General features: G+C 38.6%; 1 pseudogene; it reads right to left on the bottom strand.

The window, feature by feature from the left end:
* The window catches only part of LOC101445115 (contactin-associated protein-like 3), a 116,603-nt pseudogene that overhangs the window by 81,710 nt on the left and 15,510 nt on the right, over positions 1-19,383 (bottom strand).

Here is a 19,383-nt window from a genome sequence, read left to right as displayed (position 1 = left end):
GCCAGTGCTATCACAGGTGCTCTGGACACGCAGGGTTTCACACAGGAGGATGTGGGAATTCACACACTGAGATAGACAATCTGCTATTACCATGTCATGGAACAAGGTGTGGTACTGAAGAGCACAAAGATTCCACAAAACGTAAATTTAAAAGAATGTGACATCGGGCCATTCTCAATTTCAGACACCAATGCAGGAAATACAAGATACATTACAACAGGGACTCGAACAGCCACCAAGGTTCCTAGCAGCATATCACGATTGCCAAGAGATGGAGGCAACCCTAGTGTTCCTGAACCAAGGAACGGATAAGCAAACATGGCACATACATAAAATGGAATTATTACTCAGCATTGAAAAGGAATGAAGTCGTGATACGGGGGACAACATGGATGAGCCTTGAAGACATCGTGTTGAGTGAAATAAGACAGATACAAAAGGACAGATATTATATGATCCTGCTAATATGAAATAATTAAACTAATCAGACTCATAGAGTTAGAATCTAGAATATAGGTTACCAGGGGCTGGGCTGGGAGTAGGGACCGGGGAGTTAATGAATGCTGAATTTGTACAGAATTTCTATTTGGGTTGATTGTAGTGTTTCTGAAATGGATGGTGGTGATGGTAACATATTTTGAGTATAATAAACAGCACTGAATTATAGATAAATGTGGTTAAAAGGGGAAATTTTAGAACTAGAATCAAGAAAAGATATAGGAGTATACAACACAGTGAACCCTATTATAAATGATGTACTATAGTAAATGTGCAATTATAAAAATATTCTTTCATGAATTATAATATAATATAATGTGTTAACAATGGAGGGGTATATTGGGAAAAAACACCCTAATGCAAACCATGTACTATAGTTAATACTACAATTATATTTTTCCATCAATTTTTAATAAAGGTACCACACTAATGGCAAGTATTAATAGGAGGGTATATTTTCACATGAATTTTCTGTAAACCTACAACTTCTCTAGCTAAAAAATAAAGATAGCTGCACAACGTGCTATAGTGCAGTGTGCTGCTTATAAGATGTAATCTCAGACTAAGAAAAAATTAAAATTCAAAAGGCAACTATGAAATTCCAGGTGGAAGAAGTCCACATAGGTGAGTTAAACTTCATGTTATAATAAATATGTTGTGAACCAAAACTTTGCATCCACTAGTGATTTGCCCAAGTCTTTATCTCTCAGATTTTCTTTGGTAGAAATAACATTTTCTATTCATCTGGCATCAGGAAATTGGTATTTTTCCCATTTGTTTATTTTTGCTTGGTGTACTGCTTTATTTAAAAAAAGGAAAAAAACAGTTCATATTCTTCCTTTCTGAAACAGATTGTCCTTGCATTGATTTAAAATGTACAGTTGACTAAATTAGTTTCAATCAATGGTAGAAATTGCACTGTAGGAGCGAAATTACTCTCTTCAGCTCTGCATATTCAGGCCATTCTAAATTTACAAGTCGGTTAAAGAAGAAAGTACTTTGGATTTTATCCATCAAGCCCATTTTCTCTGGGCCAATATAAAAGGACAATGGAAAAGGAAGAATATAACAATAAGACAAACTCATTAAGACTCATTAAGTCATTAAGACTATTACAGAATTTAAACTCTTTGATTTCATTTACTGGATTCTTAGTGATGCTATGTCTTACAGGAAACTGTAGTAACCAAGTATTTTTCCAGGAATTGAATTTACTGAGAAAACAAAAGAGCATTCTGTCACTTTCATTGCACAGGATTCAGGAGGAGTAGCCAAAAGGGTGCTGATGCAAAGTACCAGAAATCTGTTGGCTTTTATGAAGGGTATTTATTTGGGGTAGAAGATGACAGTCACAAGGCCATAAAGAGTAAATTACTTCCCTCACTACAGTCTGTTGCCACGTGCTGGAGCAAGACAGCTGCCGGTCTCTGCCAGGGCTCAGGCTTCCTCTTCCTCGTAAGGCTCTGTGGTCCCAGCTCCTTCCCATCTCAGCTGTAGGCTGGGACAAGTCTCATCTCTCTCCCAGGGCTCACTGCTCTCTGGGCTCAGCTGCAGCTGTAGACCATCAGGCTCGTCTCTTCCTGGGGCCTCTGTCTCATCTAAGGAGCTGTCTCTATTGCTCTGTGTTCCTCTCCTGTGTTTACTTCCCAGAGCTCCCGCATCAAAACTCCCGCTAACTCCTCTGCCGAGTCATGCACCAATCAAAGCTCTAATCATTATTTAGTCAAGTATAAATGACATCTCTGAATTTAATAAATCTAATACACCCGGAGGAACAGACCAGTTTACAAGCATAATCCAATTATTTATTTTTGGAATTTATAAATAATATCAAACTACTACACCATCTGAACTGGGTAATGAATATTAGTTGAGCAAAAGGGTGTTTCCCAAGTGTAGAATGGATCTGCTGAAAATGGAGGCAGAGGGGAAGCGGCTGTGGCTCCATCAGTTGGGCTCCCATCTACCATATGGGAGGCCCTGGGTTCGCAGCCCAGGGCCTCCTTGTGAAGGTAAGCTCACCCGTGCCCACGGAGACCTGATGGCCCACGTCCACGGAGAGCTGGCGCAGCAAGATGATGCAACAAAAAGGAGACAGGCAGACATAGAAGAATGCGCAGCAAAAGGACACAGAGAGCAGACAGCAAGCAAGCCACAAGGGGGGGGGGGATAACTAAATAAAATAGATCTTTTAAAAAAAATGGAGATAGAGGTGTTGTTTCTCAAAGTGTACTAGATAAACAGGTAAATTCAGTTAAATAGGCACTCAAGGAAACTGCAAAAACTGCTGGAAAACATGAGACATGCAAAACAGTATTTATAAAAGTAATTTTTATAACAGTAAAAAAATGAAAAAAGAAAATTGTCTAACAATATTAAATGGAACAGTTGATAAAATATGGTCTATTCACATAACAGATAGGTATATTTTATTAAATTATTGGTTATATTTTCCTAAGTATACTTATTTAATGTTTCACTATACAAATAGAGAATATTTTTGCATGAATAAAAACAAAATATTTATTATATTATCATGTATATATTTATGGCATGTGCTCTCAAGTAAGTGGACATAATCAACTCTATTTGTAGAATGTTAAAATATAATAGATGATACTATATTCATAATTGGGCAGGTAATTTTCTGTAGTCTATTTAAAAATGGCTGGAACTTTCCTTCTTATCCCTTTTGGTGCTTCTACATCTTTTATTTTTTAAATGATAGCTCTTGGATAAATTGCCTTATTTATTTTTAGAATAATTTATTCCTAAGGCTTGTTATGAAATCTACCATACATGACAAGGTTTTCAAACAATTATTAGGGAGATATGCACAGACTCAGAATATGAGGAAGGAAATAACTGAAACATTGAAGATTGTTTGTTATTCTTCATTTCACAGTAAAGTTTGCTCCAGATGATTTTCAGTGCTTAGACAAATAGATTCATAATCTATGTATTTACAAACTATTTTAGGGAAGAATTTTACTTTCCCTGTAGCATAATACCATAATGTCAAAATAATTTTAGAAAGAAACAAGTAGTAAAATGCAAGGTTATAATTATATCAGGAAGCAACTCAAGCACTGCTTGGCAAGTAGGTTTTATTGACAGAATTAAATAGCATTTCTAGTGGCAAAAGACTTTTCCCATGAACACCCCAGGATGAAGATTCATTCAACTCTGACCCCTCCAAGCTCCAGGCTCTCAGTTGCATTTCCCTAGTTGTGCTCAGAGCAAGCAAATGTTCTGTTTACACTGTCCAGGGAAAGCCGATGTCCTCCCAGACTTAGTAAAAATTTTCACTGCATTATCACTTGGCAATAAATACAAATTGGAATAACTGATTAAGTGTTAGTCACTTTGGGCAACACAAGACCTTTCTTTATTAGGCAGTGGGAAAGCAATAAGATGCTCCCGAGGAGCCAAAGGTCTGGAAAACTAGCAGATGGTACGTGAGAAAAAGCAGCACATAAAACAGAAGGGAAGGGAATAGTGATCGTTCAGACTGTGGCAATTCTATATCACAAAGGGATGGGGAAAGATCCATAAAGGGCAACCTGTTTAAAGCCAGTGGCAGTATACGATCCTTTAACTAAGCCTGGGAGATGTGCATTTAGCCCATAATTTACAATCTTCTCATCCAACATCCTTGTTAAACATAAAGGGCTCAGAGGAGGAGCAGCAGCGACAGGGCTGGGGGCAGTGGCTTGGGGAGGGGTCCGGTGCTGCCCAGGGCTGCCCCAGGGCCGGCTCTGGCCAGGTAACTGGACAAGGGACATGAGGTGCTGGCATTCACCTCCCTTGCTCCCACGTCAATCGTTGATGTGAAAACCTCTCAAGAGGCAAACTTCTCCAAGAAGGTTTGGCAACCTCAGTTTTATGACACATAATTGCTGTTTTTGGACACTCCAGAATCTGTCAGATTAAAAAAAGTCTTTTGTAGAAATGTAAGTAGGGAAGCAGATGTGGCTCAAGTGATCCTACCACGTTGGAGATCCCAGTTCAGTTCCTGGTGCCTCCTGGATAAAGACATGCAAGACAGTGAGTTGATGCAATAGGCTGGCACAGTGAGCTGATGCCGCAAGATGAGGCAACAAGAGACACACAGAGGAAAACATAATGAGAGACGCAACAAAGCAGGGAGTGGAGTAGCTCATGCCATTAGGCGCCTCCCTCCCACATGGGAGGCCCCAGATTCAATTCCCAGTGCTGCCTGAAAAAAAAGGACCAGCACACAACAGACCAGACACAGCAAATTCAAACAATGGGGGTGGGGGAAGAAATGAATAAATAAAATAAATCTTAAAAAAAAAGTAAGTAATCTCCAATTCAAAGAAGAAGGAAATAAGCATGAAAACATTTCTTTTGAAGACAAGATTGCACCCATTGGAATGAACTTTCTGGGGCGTCCAGAAGTTAATGGTTCTATGAGACAGCCATGCAGCTGGACTGATGCTTGTTGTAGAGCTCCCCAGGGCTGCAGCAGGAGCAGCGGGGGTCTGCTATGATTCAAAATGTAGCCTGAAAAGACAGTGCCTACCATGATTTTAAATAGCGACGGCAGAAATTCTAAGTCAAATGCTAAGAGGCTCAGTGTTGCCAGTCAGTCGCCTTGGAATCTTCAGATGGCTTACATTTCCCGAATCAAGCAGAAAACTAGTTGCAACAGTTCTTACGAGAGGGTATTTCTTTAGTTTCCAGGCTGCCACGACAAATGCCACACCATGAGTTGGCTTACACAGTGGGAATGACGGGGTCACGGTTTCAGAGGCTGGAAGGGTGGCTTCCTCCCTGGCCTTCCCAGCACACGGCCAGGTCCCCTCCTTTCCCTGGCCATTTCAGCTGATGTCCAGCTTCCCGGCCCTCCCCAGGGCTTCTCGTATAAGGCCTACAGCAACAGAGTCAAGGCCCACCTTACTCAGGGGACCATGCCTTCTAGTCTTTTTTTCCTCCCTACTTTGCAAATCAGTACATTGGCTTCTGGCTTGTTCTGAAGAGAACAATGGATTTTATATATATATATATAATATATATATATATATATATATATACACACACACACACACACACACATATATATAATTATATATGTATGTAGTTATATAAAGAGAGAGTTAAATATCTGATAAGAGCTAAAGCTAAAAAAAAAATAAATCAAGCCGCCAACAAGTAGTTACCTTCTGTATGGTAACAAGAGGAAGTAGAGGTTAACAATCCCCTTTTTGTAATGCTTTATCATCTTTTTGCAAATTTGGCCTGATCATGGATGTATGGCCATACAGATTTGGTTATGAAGAAAAGAGATTCCAAACATATTCATCCTTCTTTATTTCACCAGTTATACCTTGGTTTTAGGAGTACTTCACAATGAAAATACTAAAAAAACAAAAAGTATCAGAGAAGAAATTGCTTAATGGAAACCCTGAAGGCAACTCGTAATTTTAATCTGCAATATTTGAAGCAAGTACATTTTCACCTAGGTATGTGCATTTCTGCATTCTGGTTGTTGCATGCTTATGTCAAACTGTTCACATATTAATAATTTTGGATCAAGGGGAATTTTGCTATCATAGTGTATGTCAGGTCTTATATCACCTCAGTTACCTGGTCATGAATAGTAATAGACTGATAGTATGATTTCTACTATTTTGTCCCCTGTGTGGTTCATGAGGATGTGTATTATATTAGCTCTGTGTATACAAATAAACACAAACGCACACACCAAAGAACAAACAAAAACAAAAAGGGAAACTAGCCTCCTTGCTGTTTGTGTGTTTTTCAGGAAATGCTCAACAGGCATTTGAGAAGCTCTTCTCTCTTTGACCATTGTCCGGGTGCTTTGTACTGAGTGGAAATGTACGTGAGTGGAGGTTCAGATGGAGGCTGGGATGTGTGTCAGTTTTATTTTGCTGCCATAACAAATTAACACAAACGTAGAGGCTTAAAACAAGGCCCTTTAGAGTCTCACAGGTCTGTGGGCAGACGGGAGGAGGGCTCTTTCCCGGCTTCTTCCTAGTTTGGCAGCCCCCAGCTCCTGGTGACGGAGGACTGAGGCCAGCTTTTCCTGACCTGCCATCAGTGTCAGCAGGGGCACGCTCAGCTCCTGGGCCGCCCACCTCCTTCTTTTCACTGCCCCTCGGTCTACAAAGCGCAACGGGGCACGAGGCCTCCTTGCCCTGACCTTCCCCCGCCGCCCCATCTCTCCTCTGCAGAGTAAAAGCCCAGCTCGCAAGGGCCACCTGGGTAGCTCAGGACATGCCCTGTTTTCGAGTTGGTAACTTTCTTACATCTTCCAAGTCCCTTTGCCTGGTACATATTTAAAGGCTCCATCTGCCTACCACAGAGGGCTACGTATTCCTTCACGGAGCATTACTTGCATTTACTCATCTGGCTTTACAGGAGCATCACTTGGTTTCTGAAGGATGTAGGAATGTATAGGAATATACATTATTGAAGAATATAAATTTTCAAATGTTCTTTCTTTCACGGTCTGTTTCATCTGCACTTGCAATCATAAAGATAAAGAAGACAAACTTCATCCTAATAAGGAACATCCCATCCAGTTTACAGTTCTCTTTAGCTTTGTCTGAAAAAATTGTGTTAGAGACAATCTTGTTGCCAGTAGCACATCTGGCTCATAGCATACCTGGAAACCCTTAACTCAGCGTCTTCATCAGCACATGGCGTTTCTAAGAGCACTAACAGTCTGGGACAGAGTATTACCCTAAGGCTAACTTCACGCTTTTGAGAAGGTTGGAATACAGAGCACATGCTTTGAGGACTCATGACCGTTCAAGATAAATTAGCTTACTGAAGTCTAAAAATCTAACTCTTCAGGCTGACTCTCTGTCTGTGAAAGGAGAAAAGCATCTTACTGGAGATATAAATAGAAGTGGTTTAAAGTGGTATGCGTCCCAGAAGGACAGTCCTTAAAGGTAAACCATTCCTGTGGGTGTGAACCCACTGCCAGCAGGGCCTCCTAGAGGAGGAGCCTTCAGTTGGGGTGTGGCCCACCTTCTCTTATTACTGCTTCATCAATGGAATGAGAGAGAGAGAATGAGAGAATGAGAATGAGAGAATAAGAGAGAATGACTGAGAACAAGAGAGAATGAAAGAGTGAGAGAAAGAGAATGAGAGAACAAGAGAGAGAACGAGAGAGAACAAGAGAGAATGAGAGAGAATGGCAGAATGAGAGAATGAAAGAGAATGAGAGAGAGAACGAGAGAAAGAATGAGAGGGAGGGAATGAAAGAGAGAGAGCAGTGCTGCAGAAGAATCTGAAATCAACAAAACCCTGGAGAAAGGGAGAGCCCAGCAGACGCGACCGTGTGCCTTGCCACGTGGCAGAGGAGCCAAGGATCGCAGGCATCTGGTCTTCGGGAAGATAGCATCGCCTTGATGATGACTTGTTTGGACATTTTCTCTGACTCTAACCATAAGCAAATAAATTTCCGTTGCTTAAGCTGAACCATTTCATGGTATTGCTTTCAGCAGCCCAGGAAACTAATAGAGTACATGTAAACCTATACTGCGAGCCAGTGGTCAGCTCAGTGAAGACTTTGAACATGTGCGGTTGTATATTCTGGAAATGTACATAGTTCATGTGAAACACCCAGAAAAAACACTCACAGACCAGAATGCAATGCATAGGATTGCATGTAAGAACTCTTTTCTACTAAGCCGATATTCCTGATTACATGGGATTTTGATACAAGGAGAGAGAAAAACTGCTTTCCAGTAAGAAGGACAGTAGTTGTATTACCTAAATGATATGATAAATGTTTTGGTAGTTTCTAAATTTGCGTGAAAGGTGGCTGTATGTACCTGTATCCATCATGGGACTTCCTAAGCAGCTGAAAATGCTCCTACTCAAGAAGGTTGTGTTTTCTTACAGCATGTGGTGATACGGAGCTTTGAATCCATGCTCTGACGAGGTTGAGCCTTGTCGAAGTGTTTGCAGGTGTGCAAGCCTCACCTTTGTACTCCTTGTCTCCAGCCACCCTAGGCTGCAGGGCAGGCTTTTGTTGCTAATGTTTTGGTTAGTCAAAAGGCCAACTTTCCTCTCCATTCCCCCAAATCACAGTCTGCATTTCTTTAACTATACCAGTATAATACCAATTACACTGTGGGTTCATTTAATATGCTTTTCTCCCACTTTTTCATTACTGTTTATTATTTCCAAGGTCTTTATATCCAGTTTGGTATTTACTGTCCCTTCCTTCCCATTAAAAATTCTCTCTCTCTCTTACTCTCTTTCCCTCTTTTCCCCCTCTCCTTTCCTTCCCTCTCTCCCTCTCTCTCTGTTCCCTTCCTTTCCCTCTCTCTAATCCATGAACTGAGTGCTGTTGTAATAGTAAATAGTTATAGACAGATGTGTGACACATTGTTAGTAAGATTTTAAATAAATAAGTGACGTAGCAGTTTGATATGGTTATGAATTCCAAAAATAGATATTGGATTATGTTTATAAACTGGTCTGTACTTGGGCATGATTATGATTAGGGCTTTGATTGGGTCACGTCATTAGGGCATGGAGTTCTCACCTCTTGGTGGGTGGGGACTCCCAGATAAAAGGCATGGCAAAGGACAGAGTGGAGGGTTTTTGATGTTGGAGTTTTGATGTTGGAGTTTGACACTGAAGCCTTAAGCTGGAGCCCTGGGAAGTGAGCACACAGAGGAAAGAGAAGCAAGCCCCAGGAAGAGAGGAGCACTGAGCCCAGAGAGGGACCCTGGAAGGAAGGAATCCAGGAAGCCTGAACCCTCACAGATGTCGGCAGCCATCTTGCTCCAAGACATGAAAATAGACTTTGGTGAGAGAAGTAAATTATGCTTTTATTGCGTGGCTTCTGTAAGCACCTACCCCAAATAAATACCCTTTATAAAAATCAACCAATCTCTGCTATTTTGCATCAGCACCCCTTTGGCTGACTAATAGGATTTGCTTTTGACAAACTGTCTGATAGAAGTTTAAATTTATTTACCTGTTGTAAAAACCTAATTATGATAATTAATGTTTGAAAGATTTCGGTTATTTGAACTTTTCTAATATGGAAAAAATCCCAAATATTTGAATATTAAACATCTTGCTTTAACTCATGGGTCAAAGACAAAAATAAGAAAGACATTAGAAAATATTTTGAACTGGACAGAAATGAAAATATAGCATATCAAAATATGTGGTACATACCTAAAGCAGTGTTTTGAGGGAGATTTATACATTAAATGATTACTAGAAAAGTCTTAAAAAGACACTTATAGAATATAAAAATATGTGAGCTGATATTTAAAATGGAGTGGAAATAGAGGATAAAGTATATTTTTAAAAGACCCAGGAGACAGTACAAAATGTCAAAGAGATGGAAAATAAGAGAGAAAAGTGAAGAAATTAGAACAATGAAATAAGAGATGCAAACTCTAAATAACAGAGTTCCCAAAAGAGAGAATAGAAAACTGTGGGGAGAAAACTGTTAAATAATTCAAAAATATCTCACAGAAGTAACAGACATGAATTTCTAATCCGATCTCTATTGAGAACCCAGCACAATGGATCAAAAAAAGACTCACATCAAAGCACATCATTATAAAATTTCAGAACATTGGAAACAGAAAAAATCTAACAGTCCCAGAGAAGAAAATACAATCACCATGAAGCAGAGAGAATCACAGTGATATCTGACATCACAACAGCAAAAAGAAAGATTTCATTTATTTGTTTTCTTACTGTGAGGTAAAATTTTTTTTCTGTTAAAACTGTGAAATTTTAAGGTATTGAAACAGTAAATAAACTTTCTGCAGAAATCTACTTTTGCATTGGTAAAAACAATTGACTCATCATTTTTTGCGTTCTTTAAAAGAAGATGTATTTATGTTCATTGAAAGAAATCAATTATTTCTTAGTAGTAACCTAAAAAAAAAATGACAAGAGACCCAGATTTCAAATCAGGAGAGAGATAAATACTTCAACTGTCAATATAGATGGTGGCCTTCACTTACCTCCAAAATAGCAGGTCTTGTCTGAAGCCACGTGTCCAGCCCAAGGGAATGGGCAGTGGAGGCAGAATCCCCATCCACCAGACGCGCAGGGGATTCCCTTTAGCAGGCGAGGACCAGAATGCCACCGCCCGCCATTCATTCCAGCCCCTGGAGGAAATGAAATCAGTTACAGATAACTGCCAACTGTGGACATTTTATGTGTGGGGGGAAAAAAAACTAGAGCAAATGGAAATGGGAATGAGGGAGAAAGGAAAGAGAAGAGGGAAATCTTGTCACATTCTTTGTGAAGACATTACCCAGTATGCTGGGTTATACAAACACAACGTTTTATTCCATTTCTTTTACAGCAATACACGTTCATGAATTTAACTTTTAAGTGATGTCATTTGCCTGAACAATTATTCAAAGGGTTAATTTTGGAATCAAAATCACCAAATTTTATTGTATTGTAACTGCAAGGCAGAACTTTATTATGGGCTTCATTGGTACATCATTTACTCCCCACTTCACCTTTTTAAACATTGGGTCATTTCATCCCATTTAAAAGATGGTGACAGAGAAAAAGCAAGTTATCCAAAGTAACCCACTGAGTATAACATGGAGGCAAGTTTGGACTTGTCTGTACTACTCTGAACAAATGCTCTTCACTTTGCTCACAGAGGAGGGGATTCCTTTCCTGTTTAATTATGTCCTTTAGCTATAAAAGTAATTAAGAGTGGTCATGATGGCAGTGGAGGGAGTTTGGGGCATAAGTTTCCAGACCTTTTCTTAAAAATAAAAGAATTAGATATAGTGATGATATATAGACAGATGATTGAAAGATAGATGATAGATGATGGATAGACAGATGATAAATAGATGATGGCTTGATAAATTGATAGATGATGGATAAAGATGATAGATACATGATGTTCGATGATAATAAGATAATGGATAGATAGATTGATGGGCAGATGATAGATAGATGATAACTGATAGATACATGACAGACAGACAGCAGACAGACAGACACAAAGATAGATAGATAAATGATGGATGGTGTATTAGTCTGCCAAAGGGGTACCAGAAATCTGTTGGCTTTTATAAAGGATATTTATTTGGGGTAAAGCTCACAGTTACCAGGCCATCTCGAGGCTGCTTTCTCACCAAAGTCAGTTGCCATGTGTTGAAGCAAGATGGTAGCTGATCTCTGCCTGGCCTCTCCTTCCCCTCTGGGCTTCCAGTCCTCTTGCTCCTGGTTAGGGTTCATCTCTTTGGGCTTTCTCTATTGGGCTCAACTGCAAACTATCAGGCAAATGGCTCATCTCTCCCCAGGGCTCCAGGATCAAAAATGACAGTGCTCTCTCTCTTCCCATGTATCTTCTTGAGTAAGTGTCCATTTGTATAGGTCCACCTAGGGGGTGGGGACTCAACCTGAGTCATGCCTTACTGACATGGCTGAATCAAAGCCCTAATCTTAACAGGTAGTTTAACCAAGGGCCCCTCAAATGAATCCAATATAATCAAAGTGTATTATATCAAGAAAAACAGATTAGTTTAAAAACATAATCTTTCTCTTTTTGGGATTCATAAAATAATCTCAAACTGCCACAGATGAATGGATGGATGGATAGATAGATGGATGGATAGATGATGGATAGATAGATGATAGATAGATGAGGAATAGACAGATAATAGATTGATGAGGGATAAATGACAGATGATGAGAAATAGATAATGATAATGATGAAGATTAGATAGATTAAAGATAGATGATGAATAGACAGATGATAGATGATGATGATAAATAGATGATAGATGATGGATTGATAATAAATGATGATAAACAGATGATAGATGATAGATGATAGGTTCTGGATAGGTAGATGATGGATAGATAGATGATAGATGATAGAAGATGGATAGATGATAGGTAGTGAGAATAGATACATGGTAGATAATGGATAGAGAGATGATAGATGATAATAGAAGATAGATAGATGATAGATGATGATGATGGAGAGATAATGATAGACAGATAGACAGATGGTAGACACTTCTGCATGCAGTTCTATCTTTTTCCTCTTTACCCTCAAGCTATACAAACCCACAGAACAAAGCATAAATACAACTTTTCATGTCTATGTCCTAGAGTATAAACTTCTGATACCAGTTTTCAATTTCTACAGACACTTCTTGCCATGAACCATCAGTCCATATCACTTGTATTGCCTATAGGAGAAATACAAGTCTGCAGTTTAGGTAGAGCTGGTCACAGAGGTGCAAAAGGCAGGTCCACATACACCAGTACTCAAGGGGGCAACAACAAGTTAGGCTGTCTCTTAAAGTTGCCTTTCCAAGCCCAGATCTACTGCTTACGCCAAAGGTGTAGGTTTCCATATTGTTCTTGTGAGCACAAAACTATGTTTGGGAACTATGAGTACTGATCCCCTTTTCAGGGAGTAGAAGTCTAAGGAAGAGACCAGTTCTTAAGGTGTGAGGCAGGAACAGTCTAAAGCCAAAGTGAGGAAGGAAGACCAAATGGCTTCCCCTGAGCAAGACAAGCCTAAAAGAACTCTATTGTCAGGTCTAGAGCCATCACGAATCCCATTTAAGTGAACAAGGTAGAAACAAGATAGAAAAGCTGTAATTCTGCTTTTGCCTGGCCCTGCCAGTAAAGTGAGATAAGTGTGTTTACATGGTTGGTGTTCTCCTTTAGGCAATGGGTGCAGAAATGCTCAAAATCACAGCAGGGCTACCACACTTTAAGCCTTCCAGGGCAGGACTGGGAAAATCCCGTAATAAGTAAGCAGAGCTTGGTGGGGACCAGATCAGGGAGGGGTTCATAGAGGAAATAATGATAAAGGCAATTTCAAATAGCATCACACAAGGATTCACAGGATTTTTGAAAACACTTGATGGTAACTCAGCATTTTGGCAGATTTTAATTCAGTTTACCTTCACATTCAACACAATTTAGCTGTGATTCCATTTTAAATGATAATAAAATATTGGCATTATGTATGCATGTTATAATAATTTACATCTCCAGTCACTGTGAGAAAAAAAAAATCAAGCCACCTTTCCTTAATGAAAGTATTTATTTTAATATGACCATGATGCATACGTAACCATATTATCCCTTCATCCCCTCTAGAGAGTCACTGTAATAAATTCTGTTGTGTTTAAAGTAACACTGCAAATTTAATGTACACATGTCAAAAGTCTTTCCCAGTGGGATAAAAAGCACAATTTAGCCAATCCTCAAATGCAAAATTTATTTGCTCCCTTGAATTGAACAAAAAGAAAAAATTCAAAAGAATTGAGAAGGCAACATGGTGAAATTACGTCAGGAGTAATTGTGCCCTGAAACGGGAGGGGAGGAGACTCCTCAGTGCCCATCCAGACCAACTGCACTGTTCACTGTCTGAGCCATTTAGGAAACTGACAATAATGCAAAACGATTTTTTCCACAGACATGCAGATCAGTTATGACAGGTGTAATGCAAATGATTCTTGATCCACTTTGCATCTATCTGTAAATTTATTCCCGCACTCCTTATCTGCTTGTATATATGTAGTACTTTGAATTCTTTGAATGGTTGTAATAGCTTACTGTTTTTATCATTAGCTGATGAGTTAAATAAAATCTCTGACATGAATTCATTTGTTTTCTGTATAATTGTGAGTACACTTTCTCTTAAAAATATCACTTACTATTTGATAAGAAAATGCTTAAGAAAGAACCAAAGGCTTATTATCACAAGTACTCAGTTTTTTAAAAATGTATTTACATGCAGGGTATACATGATTCTCATTATTACCTATAAAGTTAATCTTGTGAAGTAATATGATAACATAATATATTGCTTTTATGGTAAAATTAAACATTATTTTAAACATATAAAAACCAATAGGAAAATTCCATTTTTTCTTTCACCAGGTAATATGTCAAAGATACATGCCAATGATTGGGTTAAAAATGAAATTAGCTTCATGATACCTATCAAATTTATACCATCCTGATATTTCAAATTAAGTCAAGATCAACACTGCCTCAAGAGAGGTCAAATATATCATAATAATCACTAGATTAATGTCAAGTTTTCTAAAAATTTACCATTTCAGATGAAGGTATTAGGAAGCATATTATTTAAATGACTTGCATTTGATTTATTTCCTTTCTAAAAGTGCATTTATGTAAAGTTACTATATTATTAGAGTTTTGAATATAGTATTTCTTAAAAAATAAAAACCAATATTCATAGTTCAGCTCACCCTTTTAATTATCAGTGATATATAAAGCAGAAACAGAAATAAGGAATAGTAATATAAGTAAGGTTAAATACATATCTAAAAAAAAGAAAAGCAATTTTCCCCTGGTGCCAGAAAGGACAGAGATTTTACCCACTCTCCTTTTCCTAAGGATTTTCATTTAGCAAATATGCAATTGTAAATTCTTCCTTTTTCCCTTTGAGATGTTATGTGTATCTTTTAACAAGCCAAATAAGACTTTCAAGTTTTACAAGCCAGTGATATTTTTTGAGGGCCTCAGAGGCATTTCTTTGAAATGTAAACACCAAAGCAGACAGCTTCCCCATCTCTCAATATCTGGGGGTTGTAAGTGACTCACTCCAAGTTGTTACCTGTTACCTTAGAGATAAACTTTTATTTTACCTTTGGATAAAGGCAAATAGCTAATACTGACAGTCACCCCTAATTCATAGGTGAGTTGAGGACATACATATAACCTACATACAGTACCAAGTGGTACCAGCAAGTCCTCTTGTGGACAAATTATCCTTTATCTTGAGTACACAACCATATTAGATATATCTGCTTGACTACATAAAAGGTAAGATTTCTTTCTGTCTTTCCAATCTCTTTGGCAGATTGCCTGTGATGCACTTCAAACTCTGGCTTAATGATTATTCAGTAATAAAACTGTTAAATTCTCTTCTACCTTTGTGTAAAGGATTCACAGTATTGTCAGGAGATTTTATTTTCAATTGTTTCCCCAAGTGGTTCTCTCCCTAATTACTGAGTTAAACAAAATCATTTTATATTGATATGGGCTGTGTGTATAGTCAAGAATGATATGGGCTGTGTGTGTATTCAAGCTTACCTAGTTTCCAAAAAGCCCTCAGGCCCTGAGAAACTGAAACTTAAACTTTTTACACCAAATATTTCTTAACCCCACCACTCCCATGCTCTCTGTATAAAAGCAACTTAAAAAACTGGCTTGGGGCTTGGATTTGGTCTCAAGTTCACCAGACCTGGTCAGCTGTAATAAACTTCCTTCCCACGAAGGTCTCAAGTCCTGGCTTTCAGTACCACGATCATAGAATCCTCCTCAATGCTGCAACATTTCTGGGGGCTCATCTGGGTTCGCTGAGAAAGTCAGAGATGGTCGCATTTAGTTGCCCCTCTCAGATCCCTTGTGGAGACCAGGAGGGTCCTGGCAAACCCCCTGCCTGAGGTGCCCTGGACTCTGATAGGCCAGTATAAGGTAGCGGGCTCCACTAGACCCTCCCAAGGAACCAGGGGCTCCAAAAGTTCTGGAGGAGACCCTGGGAATGAAGTAAAGGAACTCCATCAGATAGGTAAGTCCCCTGGGGGCATAGGGAAAGCCTGACACTGAAAGTCAGAAGGGGAGCGTGACCACATCCCAGGAAGACCTGAGTACACCCAAGAGGAAGGAAACCGTCTTCTCCAGGTCTGAGAAAGAAAGGGCAGGAGGGTGGTTGTGTGCATGTGAGAAGTGAGAATGTGAGACACAAAGAATCCTTGGGGGGCAAGTGAGGAGTCCCAATCCATGGTTCTGTGGTGACCTTGTATGGTGAGAGGCAGTGGAGGAGCTCTGTTAAGGGTCCTTCATCCGAGTCGGTGGCTTATAACATCCTGCCATACTAACAGGTGCTCTAAGTCCCCACAAGGGGAGCGGCAGGAGATGGATAAAGTGAAAGGCTGAACGTGTGTTGCACAGCACCAACATGAGGTGGGAACATGGGAAACACACAAAGTAGGACCCCACTAAGTTGTATGCTGAAAGCCTTTACCCACATTTCACCTTCCTGCTTCTTACAACTGAATTTCTCTTTACAGGTTTATGTTAGAATGCTTTGGAATGTTTTAAAAACATTTAATAAAAATAATAACACAAGTTAGCATTTTGTTTACCTTCGCTAAGGTAGTAAAAGTTTGGTGGTAGTGGGAGAGATATTGTGAGTTAGAGTCCCACTCTCTCACTCCCTTTAAGGGGAAGCCTGCTGCTTTTTTGTGCTTTCATTTTGGCTGTTCTCTCTCTCACTCTCTGCTGCCATGGGGAATGAGGCATCAGTACCCCAGTGCTGCCCACTAGGATGCATCCTGAAAAACTGGCCTACATTTGGGGGATCTTGGTTACAGAAAAATAAATAAATAAATTTTTGTAATGAAGCTTGGTCTAGATATAGATTAGAGGACAGAAAAATTTGACCAGAAATAGGTCTTTGAATTTTAATACTATATTGCAATTAAACTTGTTTTGTAAACAGCAACAACAAAAAAAATAGGTAAAAGGTCCCAAATGTTCAAATCTTCTTTGAGTTGTAGAAAAACAAAGAAACCAAAAAGTTGTGAGTTAATGCTGTATGAGTTCTCTTTAGCCCCACATCTTAAAAGCAATAAAAATAAAAAATGTGAAATGAGGGAAAGCTTGGAAACAACCATACCAAAAGTGTAAAAATTATGAATCAAATTAGGGAACTTTATGTTTCTCTTGTTGAATTAGGAAATTCTGCCTACTGCTGGTCCATGTGGCCACAGTATAGCCCAAACAGCCTCTGCATAAAATGCTGAATTCCAGTTAAACCAGTGTAAGAAAAGAGGACAGATGAATCTGAGACCCAGAAACCTCATGTCATGTCTCCTTAAAAAATAAGGAAATATACCTCAAACTTCTCAGTTTAAACTCAGGTATGCCTATAAACGTTGTGAATAGTGATCAAGATAAAGAAAGCTCATATGCCATCAATTAAAATCAAAGAGCTCCTAAAAATGCTAAAGGTATAAAATTCTCTCTTCTGTTTTAATCTGTGCTTAACTCTGTGTTCAACTTTGAAATCTGCGTTTAACTTTGTCAGTTTACTTCTGCCTAGGAAATCAGATTTCTGGTTCACCTCTTAGAAACTGGATAACAATGAAAGGTAACCTAAAAATGAATCTTTAAATGTCAATACTGCCTTGTTAGTGGATTTAATGCATAAATCACAAGTAGAATTTATTTAATTGCTGAAAAGGCAAAGAAAATTACAAAGTTGTTACTGATAAACTTCTTGTGGCTTAATTAATAAAAGTACCTAATTCATCTTAAGGTAAAAACTTACTAGAAACTGTAACTAAATTCTAAACTGACCTTACCTATGTTTATGGTCACTTCAAGCCTGGCCTCACCCCTTGCCTTTGCTTATGGTTATTTCAGAGTTAAGATTATTTATAGATGCCTTTATATTATAAAATATCAGAAGGATAATGACTAAAATTATATTTGGGTAAATTTAGCCTAACAGCCTCTGCCCCTATGGCTCAGGAGAAAACAAACTTAAGACATGCCTGTCTCCTTTCCTACTGGTCCCTGAGGCTTTAATAGCCTCAGTGAGTATACATATCATTAGTCTTGCTCATCCAAAGTCTGCTAAAGTCAAAGTAAAATATAAGGTTCTAAAGCAAAAGAAAATTGTATAAAAGCATTGGGGACATTTTGATTATAAGCCATTAATTAAGAAACAAAATTCTTGTGCAAAACTGCATGGTCATAGTGCAAATTAAAGGAAAGTCTTCAACACTCTCAAGTGAGCCCTCATGGAAGCATCAAGCCTTGGGCTCCCAGACCTCAGCAAACCATTCCACCTTCCTTTACATGAAGCCACAAAGGGGGGAAACTATGAACCCTTACTCTGGGGAAGCCCGCAAAGGAAAGCCTTCAAGGAGATCTTTCAAATGTTCTCTTATAGTTACACTTGTTTTGCAAAAAACATGAAAGTTTTAAGTAGCTTTAAGTTGTGTTTCCATGTCAAACTATTCATGTCTGCTTATTTGCTCAGTGTATATCTTCATACATCTGGATGATATTATCAAATTAACAAATAATTTGTAAAAGAGCATTATTCAAATTGCTCATAGAGAAATCTAAATACAGCAACTATTGAGAAAAGGAAAAGGATTTTCCTGAACTCTTTGACCTACCCAGCTCCCAGGGCCCTCTCTTTGAAAGAGCTCCAAGGGAGAGGCCAGGTGTAACAGATTAAAACTCTTCTAAGCAGAAATAATTAAAAATCAGTTTGTCTTTGTAAGTTCATGTTTAATGAAATTAAGCTAAAAAGGAAAATGTAAATCTGCCCTTTCTTAAATGCATAAATTCCATCGATTTGCTAATTGTAATCTAAGGTAAAATAGCCAGACTATGTGGTTGTGGTCAATTATAAAGAGTTTGTAAAAGCATCTTCTAAACTAAAGCATTATTAACTAGAAACCAGAATTATGTTCACTTCATAGCAATAAAACCTGTCTGAAAGTCACCTCAATGTGCATATTCAAGTGGTGGTAATGAAAAATTACCTTTATTCCATTTCAAATTTCCAGTTTTTATTTTTCTTTAAAAAATAGAAAGTTTTTCCTCTACTGCTAAAATAAGAAGCAAAAATACTAAAAGGTTCATTTGATATGTCACACATTGCATTGAATGTGTTTTAAAATATATATATATATATAAGTCAAAAGACAAACTTCCACATTGTCAAACTCTCTTGTGCAGTCAAACCACGCCTGCAATACACTGCAGGTTGCCTCTTCATTTAAGTTATTGACTAGGTTGGTCACTGACCCTAAAACAATAAAAGTATCTACTACATCTCTGGTTGTGCTCCTG

The sequence above is a fragment of the Dasypus novemcinctus genome, chromosome 8 (assembly GCF_030445035.2).
Source record: "Dasypus novemcinctus isolate mDasNov1 chromosome 8, mDasNov1.1.hap2, whole genome shotgun sequence".
Taxonomy (NCBI): Eukaryota; Metazoa; Chordata; class Mammalia; order Cingulata; family Dasypodidae; genus Dasypus; species Dasypus novemcinctus.
This window is presented reverse-complemented; position numbering and strand designations above follow the sequence as displayed.